The sequence below is a fragment of the Lycium barbarum genome, chromosome 5 (assembly GCF_019175385.1).
Source record: "Lycium barbarum isolate Lr01 chromosome 5, ASM1917538v2, whole genome shotgun sequence".
NCBI classification, from domain to species: Eukaryota; Viridiplantae; Streptophyta; class Magnoliopsida; order Solanales; family Solanaceae; genus Lycium; species Lycium barbarum.
The window spans coordinates 19,461,235-19,468,563 of record NC_083341.1 but is presented as its reverse complement, the minus strand read 5'-3'; the positions used below and the strand labels follow the sequence as shown (position 1 = coordinate 19,468,563).

Sequence of the window (7,329 nt, the reverse complement as noted above, 5' to 3'; positions counted from 1 at the left end):
AGCATGAGGCAGTGTGATCGCCTCCACTACCCCTTGGGTTCGGAACTGTGTCGCTAGGAAGGCCCCCTCTTTGCGGTGGATGTTGCTCACGAGAAATATCTCGCATTTGTGACTCCAGTTTATTAATTGAAGCGGTGTGAGAGCCTAACACTTCGGTCAAATTCTCCATCTTCTTGTCACTCTTATGCTGGTTGTCCAGTATCTTTTCAAGCATAGATTCCATTCGAGAAGTCCCTTGATCATTGGACGAACCTTCTCGCCAATTCTGAGAGTTAGACGTGCTGCCCTTTGGTGGAACATAGGCATTGGGATTCCGATTACCATAATTGTTGTTGTTGTAATCCCTCTTATCCGAACCACCGTATTCATTTCGGCCATATTGATTGCTTTGTGGTTGGGGTCTCCATTGCTTTTTATAACCCCCTTGAGAGTGATCGATATAATTTACATCCTCACATTGTGGCTGCCCCTCTAGATAAGCTTCCTCCGAGACTTGGTACATTCCGGGAGTATGAGGTGGCATCTCTTCGACAACATTCACACTTTTAGCTTCTTTCTCCGTAAGCCTCTTTGACAACAAATACACGGTGGTTTGCAATTGAGCAAAAGCATGATCTCGCTCATGATTTTCTTTGGCCACCGCGGTAGCAGAGGGACTACCATATGACAGGACTTCACTATCACTCGAGTGCCAAGCTTGATTGTGGGTGGTGAGCTTATCAAGAAAATGGGTGATAACGATAAATGACTTGTCCATGAAGCATCCTCCTGCGGCAGTATTTACATCAATCTGATTCATTGTATCCAAGCCCTTGTAGAATTTCTCCGTAAGAATAGCATCCGGAAATTCGTGAGTTGGAGATTGAGCTAGATAATACTTGAAACGCTCCCATGCTGAATATAATTATTCCCCCGAAAGTTGTTTGAACTTAAAGATCTTATCCCGAAGCTCAGCCTTTTTGCTTGGAGGGAACCATTTCTTCAAAAATGTATTGGCTAACTCGTTCCACGTGTGAATAGAATTGTTGGGGAGCTTTTCAGACCATTCCCTGGCTTGGCCAGCCAAGGAATATTTAAAGACCCGTAACCGAAATGCATCGGCAGAAACAGCACCTTGGTATTGTTGAGCACATACATGCAAGAAGTTCTTCAAATGTCGAAGTGGACAATCCTCCGAAGAATTTCGGAAATAACCTTCAAGTTTCAGCAGCTGATAGATAGAACTATCAATTTTGAAGGTAGCATTTTCAGTTCTAGGAGGAACCACGGCAGAAGCATAATCAGCTTCATTGATGAATTCCGCGAATATATTTTCATCCTCATCCTCTTCTGGTGCAGGTGGGTTCACTTGGAGTCCACCTTGGTTTCCTTGATTCCGATTCGGTCTTCCTGTCATGTTCACCTGGTTCACCACAACAGCAAACGAGGTGTGATGGAATAGAAAAAGTTTTAAAGAAGAGTACACAACAATCAGTAATTTCTAAACCGTACTCCCCGGCAATGGCGCCAAAATTTGATACGCTCAAATTACACCTATTAATGGCGTAAAGCGGACATTGTCAAATATAGTAACCCAAACAAGGTTGGGGTCGAATTCCACAGGGAATATAGAGAGAAAAGGGTACTAACTGTATGCGATACTAGTCTTTAAAGGCTTTAATCCTATTCCTAGTATTTTAAAAAGGAGATTTGGTTTGTGTTTGCTATTTTGAACTGTTTGGAATTTGTTTGGATTTTGAGAACCAAAGTTCTGTCCCCGCAATGATTAGACGTTATACTATGGGTGTCAATATGATATATTTCTAATGGGTCGCGGTTATGTATGCACTTAATCTCTGACACACTTTCTAATATTTTCCAATAGTTAGAAAGTATTTCTTTTCATGATTTTCCCAAATGCAAAAAAGTTATAAATAAGGTTGATTAAATATGCCAAGTAGAACTCATCTTATTCCTAAGAGAGTTCATTAAATGAGGGTTAGCGCCCCGAGTCCTTGTTATATTATTTCAAATCACACCCTAGTTCATCTTTCCAAATAAACTACGGTTTGTGCATGAACAAGTGTTTGCAACCACTTATAAAACAATGAATACAAGAAATAATAAAACACATCACAACCCATTATATATATATATATATATATATAATGTTAGATACCCATTACATAGCACCAATCAGTTGGGTCCACAACTTTGATTAAAGGAGTACTCACACATTATGGTCTCAAAAGTAATAAGCAATAAATGAGACATAAAGCTTACAAATGTAATAAAGATGGTGGAAAATGGAATCTTGTGTCTTCACTAAGCCCCAAAAGGGGAGTATTCAATGCTCACCCACCAATGGGACTTTTTAAGTGAGTATAATAAAATCTAGATACAAACAAAAAAACTAAAATGTTCTTTAAATAGGCTCCAAAAACGCACAGCAGAAAACTGACAAAAGTGCCCCGAATAGCAAGATCGACGGACCGTCGATCGTTCGACGATCCGTTGAGTGTTCCGTCCTTTGTACCTTCAGCACTGTGTAACATTCGACGGTCTCGTCGACCAGTTCGACACTCCGTCGAGTATTCCGTCTTTTTCCCCTTTTGTTGAGAGATCCTGTTCGACGATACAAACGACGAACCGTCGATCAGTTCGACGCTTCGTCGATGCCTCCGTCCTTTGTCATCTTTAACTTTGTCATCACTGGAAAATCGAGCTTATCGACGCTTCAAAGGAAGGTTCATCAGCTAATCAACGGACCGTCGATTCTTCATTTCTGGCCAATTTTTCTTTTGTTCTTTGCTTTTTGCTTTTGGGCCATTGTTTTCCTAAAACACAACAAAACATATTAACGAGAACCAGACTTACTTGAAAACAACCAAAATTCATAGTAAAAAGGCGTATAATGTGCTACAAATCCGCGGTACATCATTGGGCAGCTCCCTCGCGCAAATACGGCGCCCTTTTAGCGTTTACTCCTTCGGTGCCATCTCGCGTTATCCCTTCTTGTACCCATTGATCTTAGACTCACACTGTATTGACTCCGTGCAGTTCTTCAGTCAAGTTCTCTAATCCTTTACATCCTCATCCCTGCCGCTCTCACACTGATAACCCAAATATTTGCTCAATATCTCTTTATGGCTAGTAAATATAATGGTTATGCCCCTCGAGCTATCCTCCCCAACTCCTTTCCAAAACCAGTCATACGATATCCAAAATGCATATGTACATAATGTTTCCTCACCATTTTCATTATTCTACGATGCATATTGATTGGAACAACCTATAATCCGAGTTCAAACTAATTTCAAAGCTCATCGCATCTTTGAATTTCTACCAAACTTTTCCCCTAATTTCCTTTCCTCAACCTCGCGATACAATTCCAGAAGCATAGGGCTATAGAAATTCTTACTTTATTACGACTTTCTTGCAACGTAAATATATTTACCTTCTATTTCCTTGTACCGGCGATTACCTCGTTAGTCATTTTTCTCTGTTAGCTTTCCAGTGTGGCCTCCTTCCTATTCTAGCTGGGTATCACTTCACGTGGATGGTTCCTATAATTCCAGTAGTATATGCTCTCCCATTCAGTGTAATTAGTGATCCAAGAGGTGCTTCCTAATATCCGGTGATATGGCCAAACAACGCTCTTCCTTCCTTTGGAATTTAGCAAACTGTCAACCACTGCTCCGTTTGCTACAATTGTCATCTCTTCCGGCACTAAGATTTCCTTCTGTTGTCTTTTCCATTATTCTCTGTGAAATAATTTTAGAGACCATCCTTATTCTCTTTATTACTCTTTAGAATACGCTAAGCCTAGAAATATCGTATCTTACGTCCGTATGAAGTATTTCTTGATCCACCATAATTCCTTTTTCATGTCTGCTTGTGGTTTGCTTTTCTTTAATTCATTTTTGCTCCCTTTTAATACATCCTTAATGCGCTATTACGTCCCGAATCTTGACCTCTTTAAGCTAACCTCTTTCTTTCTTTGGAAATTTGACAATGATATACCTCATTTCAGAATTAGATCTGCTCTTCCCTCCTTTTATGGGTGTTCTTACACACTAATAATTCCCAAGCATCGGTAGTCATTGACCGACCCTAACGATCCGTCAATTCTCTTTGGTCCCTTATAATACTGGAGTTCTCTCATCGTATAGCTTGACTTATTTTCCTTTCTGCCAGTCGAGGGCTTTGCATTTAAACGAAGCATTTATGCATTACTGATCCATTCTCGCTACCTTCTTTAAGGCCCTTCTACTTCTACCTTTTGTGACTGAACATTTTCCCGAATCCATAGGTTAATGGGGACGTTGGAACCCATCAAAATATTTTACGGAACATTTGGTCACACCTTGCTCCTTTTGTCTCTCGTACACCTTGCTCCTTTTGTCTCTCGTCTTCCTCCACAACTATTATCACTGGAATTCTTCTTACTGGGGGTTTTCGGTTTTACTTTACGTCTATAATATATCATTGAGAGTTAATATACTACACTCTTCCGCTCCCATTATCAATCCCTTTTACTCATGGAGCTCACTTATCCAAAATTTTCCTTGACTACTTATTTGCATCCCATCTATGCGTTGTAATTCTTCCAGTATCCTGCCACTTCTTGTTCGTGTCGTGAAATCCCTGCAATACTCTCTTTTTTATTCTCCTTCCTGCCGCCAAGGCTAGTCCACACCGATGAATATTTCCCATATATCCGGCGGCCTCCTCTATAATCGAATCTCGATGTTCTTTATCCTCATCCTAAGTTATTGATGCACTACCTTCCGTTTAGCTTGCTAATTCATTATTCTCTTCTCTCCTCTCCTTTCGATCAGCCCATTAGTATACCTTTCCTACTTTCATCCTCAAACCTTCCTTGAAATCCTTCCTCTTCGAGCGCCTTTCTCCACTTGTTATTTTATAGTATCGACCCCTAAGTTCATGAAATATTCCTTTCGTATGCCTACCTTCAAATTTTATCCAATTAGTCCCTTGCCTTGCCCGTCGTCTCTCTTGGAAACTTCACTCACCCTCGTTTCTTACACTTTACTTTATATATACTCACTTTCTTCCTTCCCCTAATTTTACTGCATTAGGACTTTCCAACTCTAACTGTGGTGAAAATATCATCAACTTACTTGGTAACATTTGTCACTTGAACTTCAATACCCTGTTCGATTAATGCCTTCAGTATATAGCAGCGTCGGTTGCTGGAGCACACATATCGGTTGACGCAGCCGCGTATGGGATGTCATACACATACATACATATATTTAATAATGCCTCGCTTCCAAAGTATTTCCGAATACCTTTCAAACTTATCCTAGTTCTAGAGAGGTGATGCACCTTCTTTCTCTTTGCCGGTTTAGTCCGTCGCGTCATTCGCGATTTTTTAGGGTTTCCAACCACTCCGCATACTCCAATTTCCCTTAGGTTACTTTAATTTCTCATCTGCCTTTTATGTCTGAATTTGTAGAGCTCTTAATATACTTCCCAGGGAAGTCACCCATCCTAGTATTTCTCTCACCCCAGCACGCTTAACCTTGAAGCTTTGATGAAATCCGGTGCATTAGTGTCGGTATGATCGCATCCACCTTACTGTGTGACCTTCCTCACATGACCTAGAACAAGTTGAAGTTCTAACAGATTCCAATACATTCTCGTAATGCATCTCCCTCCGAATTAGAAAGGATCTCTTACTCTTCCAACTACGCAACTACTATTTCGGCCTTTTAAATCCTCAATATTCACCTTTCATCTGTGTGTACGACTAACTTCCACTCTAGATTTCAAGATTCCCAATGGTGGCAACAACACCTTAATCGCAGTTACTCATAAATACTTGGTTATCGGTCCCTTCAGGATTTTCACTAGTCCCTATTAAATAGTAACCTACAGTAAATGCGCACACATAGGAAATTCCAAAGAAGTCTCTCATATACCTGTAGTCGATCGGTCCTTAGCCTGATCCGGTGGGCTATAAAGCAAAGTGTGCTCTTCATCAGGATTTTTCCACTATCGGCACTATCTACTCGTCTGGCCTTCATCATCTCTTTCATCTGGGTCCGAGGGTTGTGGATAATCAGGCAACTCCTGGTTTACCGACGGCCAGGATAAAGGGTTAGAGTAATCCGTAACGCTCACCGGGGTAGCTGGTCTAACGTAGTTTTCTACCACAGGAGCAGCTGGTACGGCCTCGGGAATATCCTCCTCCGGTGTCCCAAACGAATCCTCAGACGGATCCGTGTCATAACTGTCCTCTGAGGGGTCCTCCGAGGGATCAGTATCAATGGAATAACTAAGGCTTCTCCTACTCGGTCCTGGATCTACTCTGGGGGCTTTCTTAGCACCCCCACTGTTCGAGACTGATCTCTTCATCTTTTGTCAGTCTGCACCTACCTAAAGGAAAAAAGGGTCAGAAACGATCTCTCCTAGACTCTGGCTCTATCGCACTATCTAAGATAGAAAGAAAGGTCATCGATTCTTAAATACCCTGCAGCCTCTTGTTTATAAGTGTGGCCGGCTTAACACCCACAAACAGGACTCTACCGGACACGGTCTGTAAACAATCCCTAGGACGAACTGCTCTGACACCACTTTTGTCACGACCCAAACCGAAGGGCCATGACTAGTTCCCGAGCTGGGCACCCGTATACGACCTACTAGTTATAATCAAACTGAAACTGAAAACAATATGGCACTCTGAACTCATCATGTCATGCATCAAAAAAAACCTGTCTCCGGAGAAGCCACAGCTAACCAAAACATCACAAAATATGCAAGCCGACAAGGCTGCCACTATACATGGGAATATCCAAAACGATCTACATCTGCATAGCTTACCAAACCGCATATACACAACCCACACATGTCTACAGACCTCTACGAGCATACTAGTAAAACATGGCGGTACAGGGCCTCGTCGTACCCCTGAATATGCATAAGTCAATATCAAAAGGATCTGTACCAAAATGACTCAAGCTCCGGAACGATGGAGCTCTCCAAGCAGCTGAGTAGCAGTCCTAAGCTGGAGGATCACCACACTGTGTATCTGTACCTGCGGGTATGAAATGCAGCCCCCGAAGAAAAGGGGTTCAGTACGGAAAATGTACTAAGTATGTAAAGCATGAAGTACAATAAAGAAGATCATGACTGAGTAAAAGATGACAAGAGACAAGTATGATAATCAAAGATACCAATGCACTTGTGCCTTATAAGATGAGAGTCATGCATATCTATATAATATACCGTACCCGGCCCATTATGGGACTCGGTGAATGAAGTCATATACATATATACTGTACCCGGCCCTCTAGTGAGGGACTCGGTGAAATAATCATATAT

At 41.6% G+C, this 7,329-nt stretch overlaps 1 non-coding gene across 1 annotated transcript; it reads left to right on the top strand.

Moving 5' to 3' along the window:
* The first annotated feature begins 845 nt into the window (after positions 1–845).
* Positions 846–951, top strand: LOC132642969 (small nucleolar RNA R71). Its single transcript, XR_009583436.1, has one exon. It is a non-coding gene; the product is annotated as a small nucleolar RNA R71 (small nucleolar RNA).
* Positions 952–7,329: the final 6,378 nt, after the last annotated feature.